The sequence below is a fragment of the Triticum urartu genome, chromosome 2A, assembly GCF_056163025.1.
Source record: "Triticum urartu cultivar PI428250 chromosome 2A, HENAU_Tu73, whole genome shotgun sequence".
Taxonomy (NCBI): domain Eukaryota; kingdom Viridiplantae; phylum Streptophyta; class Magnoliopsida; order Poales; family Poaceae; genus Triticum; species Triticum urartu.
Window position 1 is genome coordinate 756,403,022 of NC_141874.1, and position 9,032 is coordinate 756,412,053.

At 50.1% G+C, this 9,032-nt stretch overlaps 1 pseudogene; it reads right to left on the bottom strand.

The window, feature by feature from the left end:
* Positions 1–2,393: 2,393 nt before the first annotated feature.
* Positions 2,394–7,524, bottom strand: LOC147987870 (uncharacterized; annotated as a pseudogene).
* Positions 7,525–9,032: the final 1,508 nt, after the last annotated feature.

A 9,032-nucleotide genomic window follows, 5' to 3' on the forward strand; every position in this document is an offset into this window, starting at 1 on the left:
AAACATATTTGTGATATTTCCAAAAAAATATGTATGCAGTGTTCAAAAATGTTCATGCAACTTTAACAGAATGTTAATGGCATTAAAAATGTACAAAAAAAAATTCATGTGTTTTGATAAAATCTTTGTGACATTATTTTCATAAACAAAATACAATGTACTTCAAAAAATATGTTCATGTTATTAAAAAATTATTCAATGTACAAAAATGTCCAATTAGTTTAACACAATGTTTTGTATCATTCGAAGATATGTTTCAACGTGTATTTGAAATTTGTTTAACATGTATTCAAAAGAATGTTCAAACACATGATTTTGAAACATATGTACATACCATATTTGAAAAATGCTGAACACGCATAAAAAATATACAATCTGAAAAGGTAGACATGTGTTGAAAAAACATAAAAAGAATCGAAAAGATGAAAAAATGTAGAAAACCGATGAAAAAACCACAAAAAACCAAAGAATAACTCGTGAAAGAAACACATAAACCATCTCAAAACAAAACAAACATGCAAAAAAAATTGTAAAAAACACCAAAGAGTAATTGGTGAAAGAAGCACATAAACCACCTCAAAACAAAACAAAACAAGCATATACAAAGAATAACGTATGAGAGAGACGTGGGGGGGGGGGGGGGGGGGGACTAATAGATCGTGCGATATAGAGGTAGGTTAGCAGGGTATTTCTATCTGTTTTTACGGGTGAGGAGAGTGGTGAGATTTCTCAATGATATCCCTCCCTCCCTCGAACTAGCAGATTTTGAGATGTGCATGTCATTTCTACGAGCACCCATCCCACTTGAAACGGTTGTACAATAAGTATTCAAAAGTGCAGTATTGTTTTGATATTTTGCCAAGAAAGAAACTAACCAACCTTCTTAACTTGATCAGTCATCAATGAAGGCGAAGCTTCCGATGGCGACGACAATGACGAATGGCCCAATGGAGGCGCATAGAACGATCCTCCCCAAGGAAAAACGGCGTCGGTAGACGTCAGGTGAACGTGAAATCCAGAAGGCGGCCGTGGCCTCCGCGACCCCGGCAACGAAAACACCGGCGAGGGCGAGGTAGTAAGCGAGCCTGTGGTGGCCGAAGACCACTCCCCGGGGCGGCCTGTAGAGCATGGTGCCCACGTCGACGATGAGGGTGAGCAAGGCCAGTGTCCACAGTGCTCGGGGGAGAAGAACCGGAGACATGTTGGCGGCGGGCACGTATACCGGCTCGGCTGGCGGGCCTATGCTGACCATGACATCGTCACCGTCCCTGCCAGGGCCGGCCTGTGTAGTAATGGAAGAAGTGGACAACATCAGCACTGCAAAAACGAGGAAACCTGGGAGGGGCTCGCTCGCTGACTCACCTGCTGCGCCCCGGCGGCGGTGTTGTCGCGGGGAAGCTGGAAGGCGGTCGCCACCACATCGGCCACGCCTCCCACGAGCTGCATGCCAAAGGCACCAAGGCAACATATTATAATTTATGTGTGTATATATAAAATAGGCTCTAAGTTGCCGATTGAGACTGTTTTGACAGAGGGTCCTAGAACCTAGGATTGCACAGATAAGTAGTAGAAGTACCTGGCACATGTCGCTGTCGGAGACGAGGTTCTGTGCGGAATCCAGATGCCTGCATGAAAGATCAGGAAACTTGATCACAAGATGATGCCAGGGGATCTTGTACTTGCACTAGTACCAAACCAAGCTGTTGGCTCCGACTGGGACTGACCACTTACTTGTTCTCACCGTCCTCCGTCGTCAAGGGCTCGCCCATTGGCTTCCGCTTATCCAGGTACGTACGTGCACCACCACACACAGAGAGAATAGAAGAGAGAGGGATAGAGAGAAGAGAAGAGAGAGAGAGATAGAAGAGAGAGAGAAGAGAAGAGAAGAGAGAGAAGGGAAGAGAGAGGGAGAGAGAGAAGAGAAGAGAAGAGAGAGAGAGAGAGAGAGAGAGAGAGAGTGTTTAGTTGTTGGTGATTAATGAGACGATGGCGTTTACTTATAGTCAATTCAGGTGGTCGCATCGAATCACAATCACCCCATTTGCTAGCTCCTGACATGACACAGGCCTTCTTATCGGATCGTTTTCGTTTCCAAGCTAGCCAACCCAATGACAAGGACAAGAATGTGCTTTCAACTTTGCCATCCATCGATCTAGCTATCTCCACCACTCGAATCCAACGAATCGGTCGAGGGCCGGCCATCGCGCGCCCCTCGATCAAAAAATTCCATATTCCCCGAAACATGTGGCAGGAATATATTTTCACCACGGACGACGGTTGTTCATCGCTGGCGGAGGCACTTTATTCTCTCGGACGACAGTTGTCCATCGCCCGTACGTCTCGTCCCCAACCACGAGCCACCGCCCACTTTTGTCAACCAATCGTTTATACTCCCTCCGTCCGGGAAAAGTTGTCCACGGCGTAGTTCATTATGATTTTTGCAAATAAACCCTTAGGATTTTAAATCTCCTGCTAATTACCCCTTTGCTTCTTCCTACTCCGGACGCCCGCGGCAGGAACAAGCCCAGGGCGCCGTCGGCAGCCACCGTAGAGCCCAGCGCGCTGCCGTCCACCTGCGTCGCCGCTGCGCCGCCGCTGCCAATCCGCGGCGCCCCTGCCCGCCTGCACGAAGGCGAGCTGCGCCGCCGCCCACACGGAGGTGACTGCTCCTCCGCGGCGACCAACTGGACGCCCGCCTCCTCCACGGCTGAAGGCACCTCCCTCGTCGCCCTGCTCGCGTCCCTAGCCGGTGCGGCCCGCGCCCTCATCCTCTGCCCGCTTCCTCGCGCCCGCGGCCGCCGGTGCGGGATTTGGGCAAGTCGCCGGCCGCCGCTTCCTTCTGCTGCCGCCGCGATTCCCTCCAGCCTCTGATGCTGCAGCTGTTGGGCGAAGCCAACGCCCCCAGATCGAGTCCTCGCCGTCTGATGCTTCTGCTCCTCCTCGCCGTCTGATGCTTCTGCTCATCCTCGCCGTCTGACTTCTCTCCCCGCGTCTGCTGTTGAAAAGGTGAATTTGTAGTAGAAATTGAAGTAGATATGTGAAGTGGAAATTTAATTGGGCAGTGCTACACCTTCACAATAGTGTGCAACATCCACATTCGCCTGAAAGGGAGAGGGAAGGTTAAAAAGTTCAGGTTCTGTTAACTGAACATGTTCAGGTTCAGGTTCTGTTAACTGAAAAAGTTTAGATTCAGAAACATTGTTGGACTGATAGGAAGTTTGTTGAACAGAGCAATCTATACCTGTAATTTGTACTGTTATGCCTCTGTTACTCCAGTCAAAATTTTCCTGTGAAAATTTTCAGTCAAGCACAACTGATCATGTAACTTGAGAAGATTACTCCAGATTTTGGAAATAATCAATTACTCCAGATTCTGTCCCTCCTTTGGAATGTGAAGTCCACTGGAAATGAGCACAAGTCAGGTCCGTCAAACTAAGATTAGTCAAAAGCAACAGAAGAGCACTAACCAACCAAAGTTCCACTAGAATTAGGCCACTAGAGAGGAAATAAACAAGTGTGCACCATTTATCCAATTGCAAACATGCCTAAAGTTTCCAATTGCAAACTAAGATTATTTGAATCATTTGAATTTATTTGATTTATTTGGATTTATACACAATTTGTCCAATTGCAAACATGCCTAAAGTTTCCAATTGTCCAATTTCAGTCATTCATTTTAGTCCAATTTTGTCTTCTTATTTCTAGCACACCGACATAGAAGATTTTTGCTCTGATTCACTTTTAGTCTAAAAAAAAGACATGACACACCAGAGAAAAAAGAAGAAGAAAAAAGAAATCATGCCTTGCAGAAGAAAAAAGAAATCCCAGAAACACTTAACTGTTTTAGACACTTTCAGTTAACTGTTTTGAATTGTCCAAGTGGCGGTATTGTTTCAGAAATCCCAGGTGACTGTATATTGTCCCGGTGACTAAAGTTTCAGAAATCCCAGAAAGTTGCTGCACCTCTTTACTAAAAAGGGGCAAAACTGATCATGTACTCTGAAGAAATGTTGCAATGTTGTCACAGTAATTACTTGATCAAAATAATTCTGTCCTTAACTGAATAAACTTGATTTAGTTAACTGAATAAACTTGATTTAAGTATATTCTTACAGAAACTTTGCCTACTTTTGTGTACTAAGGCACTGAAAACATGATCCTCCTCCTACATTACGTATATCCATCCATTTTCTTTTGGCCACAACAAGAAAGATCTCCTTTCATCTTTTGTACTCTTGGTATGATTTTCTAGACATAGCCCTAAAATCTCTAAACACTCTTTTGACAAGCAATACTTCTAATAAAACTATGCATAAAAGATCAAAAAACAGCATAAATTGGAAAACGAGCAATACTTCTAAAACCAGTTGCAAGCAAATCTACAGTAAAATAAAATGATCCCATAGTGTACTTAATTCAGAACACATGGAAGAAACTTGACTAAATGTACAGATTTTGGAAAAAAAAAATCCAAGTTAACTAAATGACTGATTCAATTTCAGGCAACTTGGAGAAGAGATCACTTGATCATTGACTGTACTTAATTCAGAACACATGGAAGAAACTTGTTAGAAACTGAAACGGTTAATATTGAGAATTAAGTTACTCTAATGGAGTACCAAATTTTGAGAACAAGCCATCTGAAAAGAGCACTAGCTAAGATCTAATCCTTATGTCCAGTTAACCACTAATTTACTGTAACCAATGTTCAGAGACAAATCAGACTTGACAGTAAAGATCAAAATTTCAGACTTGACAGTAAATATAGTGGAAACTGAAGATTATTTAGGCACACACACTTGTTCCTAAACTTGATGTCGATTTAGCAACACAGTCTTCAGTGAGAGTATAAAAAATAACTACTCCATCTACTTAAGTGATTCTACACTAAACCAGAACAAGTTGATGTTCAGTCAAGTTGATTTCAAACTTGACACATAAATAAAATTTGACATCAATGAAATTTAGACTATGAGTGCCTGCCCATGACATCTGCATGGTTCTCTACACCACACACCATCAACACTGCTAGCTACTCCTACTCGATCGCCCCAGCTTTTGCCACGGACAGCAAGAACCTAACACGTTCTCCACCTAGCAGCTAGCTAGGATGGCCATGAATCCTCTCTCCCAGGAGCGCCCCAATGCATATCCATGGGGGGTGGCCATGTACACGAACCTGCACTATTGATTTGAACTCTTAACACTACTGAAAACGAAATTCAGTGAACATACACTTCAGAAAATTCAGTAAACATGCACTCGAGAAAATTCAGTGACTGCAGAACATACACTCCAGAAAATTTTCCGTGATCTTGTACTCAATTTTACAGTGAACTTGCTAAAGAAGCTCCCAAGCTTCAAGATAGACTAAAATTGACAGCTGATGTACTCAAAAGAAGCATTTTGGAGTACAAGAAGGGGAAAGCGGGAGGCAAGAAGAGGGGGGAGCCGCACCTTGGCAGGAGGGGGGCGAGGGGACTGGGTTGGGCTATGGGCAGACGGAGGCGGGGGCGGGTGCCTTGGACCAGTCTGGGAGCTGGCGGCGCTTGCCGGACTCGGCGGCGTACGCGACCTCGATGGCCTGGAGCTCCGCCTCGGCCTCGGCGTCTCGGCGACCCACACAGCGGCGTGCGCTTGGAGAATACTGGGTTCGTGGTCGACGGCGTCCAGCCAATGAGGAGGTGGTCGACGACGCGTAGGGGAAGCTCCGGCTCGCCGCCCTCGGGGAAGGACGCCGTCGGATAGCAGATCGAAAAAAGTCGAGCCTTCCTCGCCGTGATTCGCCATGGGGGGACGATGAGAGGAACGAGGAGGGGGGAAGCAACGCGGCAGTGGCGTGGGGAGAGGGAGCTCCGGCGACGCGCGGGAGAGCTGTGCGGGGGAGCAGAGGAGGTGAGCTCTGGCGCGGGGGAGCTCCGGCGAGGGGGAGACGAGCAAGGGAGCTCTGGCTCTGGCGCGGGGAGTGTGTTGTTTGTCGGAGGAAAGGGGAGGTGATTTTCGCAAAATGTCGTCGGAGACAACTTTTCCCGGACGGAGGGAGTATATAGCCAAAGGAAGTACATAATGACAAACATGCCAGTACTACAGTTACATGCGGCTCTCCACGTCCAGAATGAACGAATATAGCCAGCTACAAATCACTAAGGGTCAATTAGCAGTGCCGGTGCTTCAACTTGACGCAAACAGTCACTTTGTTGATACAACTTCAATAAAGTGGTGCAAAAACTTAGGTTTGTCATGCAAATACACCGATTATCGTGTTTAGATATGAAGTCGGCGCAGCCTAGGCTCGCCGGCGTGGCATGGGTTCCACTGTCAGTGACCAGACGACATAGAAGGGGGACTGCGTGGCCAGCTATTTTCCAAAAACCCCGTCGGGTTTATTTATTTTGCAAAAAAATCCCCTACCATGGCATATAACCCCTCAATCCCAAATCGCAGCCTCCAAATCCCTAAGGCGTGTTCCGCAATTCCAAAGCACGGCGGCAGTCCCCTGCATTGAGCACGGCTCCTTATGTGCAGAATGGCGGCGATCCATCTCGTATAGCCCTCTTTGTCCCGTCTCTCTCACCCATCTCTCACCTTCGTGTTTGTAAATGGGTGGCATCAATGTACCGAGGATGGTCGATAGCAGGCGCGAAGTGGAGGAGGACAATGAGCCCTCGGCAAAGATTACGTAAAAGCAGTGTGTTGGATTTTAGGGTTAATTTAATTTTAACCCAGGACAATGAGCTGTTAATTGTGGTTGCTTGCATGTCATGACACACTCTTTGTTGAATATATATTTTATATTACACGTGTATTGAAGTTGCGGCCCACCTCCTAGTTTTATATAATTGAGATTAAGGTTTTTCCTTGTAATATATATGCGTGCACTAGCACCCCATCAATACATCGCATTGCAAATCATCTGTTAACATAGTATCATCCTTTTTGATCTAACCCTAGGGTCAGCCGCCACCGCGCCTCCCACCACCGCACCCGCCCCCGCCGCCCGTGCGTAGCTTCCGCCCCGCGCACCTTGCGCCGCTGCCGCTGCCTTTTCTCTACGCCGCGGCGCGTCGCTAGCCAGCTGCTTTGCTAGCCAGCGCGTTGCTAGTCAGGACGCCGCCCCGCTGACTTTTCCTCGCTAGCCAGCGCGTCTTGCCAGCCACGTCCTCGCTCGCCTCCTGTCACGCCCGCGCAGCTGCCTCGCTAGCCCGCCGCCGCGATCTTCCACCCGCGCCGCAGCTTCCTTTAGCCGCCACGCCCGCACGCCGCCGCCATGTCGTGGCCGTCCTCCGCCGGTTCCTTCACCATCCACTCGTTCAACCCATTCGCTGGTCCCGAACCCTCCGCTGCCACCATTCGTGACCTCAAAATTGAGGCCCGGGTCCCTATCCGTCTTAACAGCTCTAGCACGTCGTACTACACGTGAAAGACCTACTTCAATCTCGTCTTCCGCGAGTATTATCTCACCGAGCACATCGACAGTTCTGTGGACAACGCGTACATGCGCGGCGACTCGGAGTGGTCCGCCATCGAGGCCACGCTCATCCGTTAGTTCTACCAGACGGTCTCGAAGGACATCTTTCACACGGTCGTCGCTGAGTACGACGACGCCTGCACCGTGTGGGCCAAGATCAACGCGCTCTTCACCGACCACAAACTTCAGCGCCTTATTTTCTTGCAGCAAGAGTTCTTCGGCTGTCGGCAGGACAACTCCACCATCGACGAGTACTGAATGAGGCTCAAGACGCTCGCCGATGAGCTTCACGACATCAGCGCTAAGGTCTCTGACGACCTCAAGCTGAGCACCCTCACTGCCGGTCTAAATGAGGACTTCGGCAACGCGGCGTCCAACCTCTCACCCTGCTGCCGCAACCCACTTTCCAGCGCGTCGTCGCGTACCTCAAACTTGAGGAGCGCCGGATGACGAAGCTGAAGCAGCGGGTCCAGCACACCACTCTCGCCGCCGGTACCACCCGCGGCGGCCCGCTCCTCCGGCCACCCCCCGCCAGCCCGCGCCCCCAGCACCCGTCGGCTACTACCCGCTGCCGCCCGCTCCGCCCGCGCCCCCAGCACCTCCCCAGCAGCCGCAAGGTGGCGGGGGCCGGCGCAACAGGCGGGGTGGCGGGGGCCACCGTCAGCAGCAGCCGCCGTCGCAGCAGGCGCCGGGCGCCGGGGGGGGGGGGGCGCCTCACTTCCAGCAGTTGCCTCCACCATGGGCCACCAGGCAGAACCCGTGGACGGGCGTCGTCCATGCCTATCACATGCCCGTCCCGCGGGCTCCTAGGCCGGGTCTCCTTGGCCCCCGTCCAGCGGGCCACCAGGCGTTCGTCGCCGCCCCCTACTAGCCCTACGGCGCCCCGCCCGCGCCGCCATCCCTCGGTGGCTACGGCGCGCCCGCCCAGGCGCCGACCTATGGAGGCCCGCTGCCGCCGCCGGCGCCTGCATCGTGGGACCCTGACCTCCTGGCCGCCCTACACTCGGCGTCGTCGCCGAGCAACTATGGTGGTGGAGGCGACTGGTACATGGACTCGGGTGCTACTGCGCACATGACAGCTCATCCCGGTAACCTTTCTGCTTCCACTCCAGTTCACACCCCTACTCGTATCACCCTTGGCAACGGTTCCTCTTTACCCATCACCCATGTCGGTAGTACTAGTTTTCCTTCCAATTCCACACCTATCACTATGTCTAATGTTCTCGTTTCACCTTACTTAGTCACTAACTTAGTCTCCGTTCATCGTCTTACTCGTGAGAATCCTCTTACTGTTGAATTTGACGGTGTTGGTTTTTCTATGAAGGACGCCCGTACCCGGATGGTGCTCCACCGATGTGATAGCCCTGACGAGCTTTACCCCGTGCACGCCGACGCCTCCACTTCCACACTCGTCGCCCTCTCCGCTGGCGTCGACCTTTGGCACGCTCGCTTGGGCCACCCAACCCCGTCATTTTGCGTCAGATTCTTAGGAGTTTTTCTTTCTCATGTAATAAGATCGACGAGCATATTTGTGAGGCTTGTCGTTTGGGCAAGCACGTTCGTC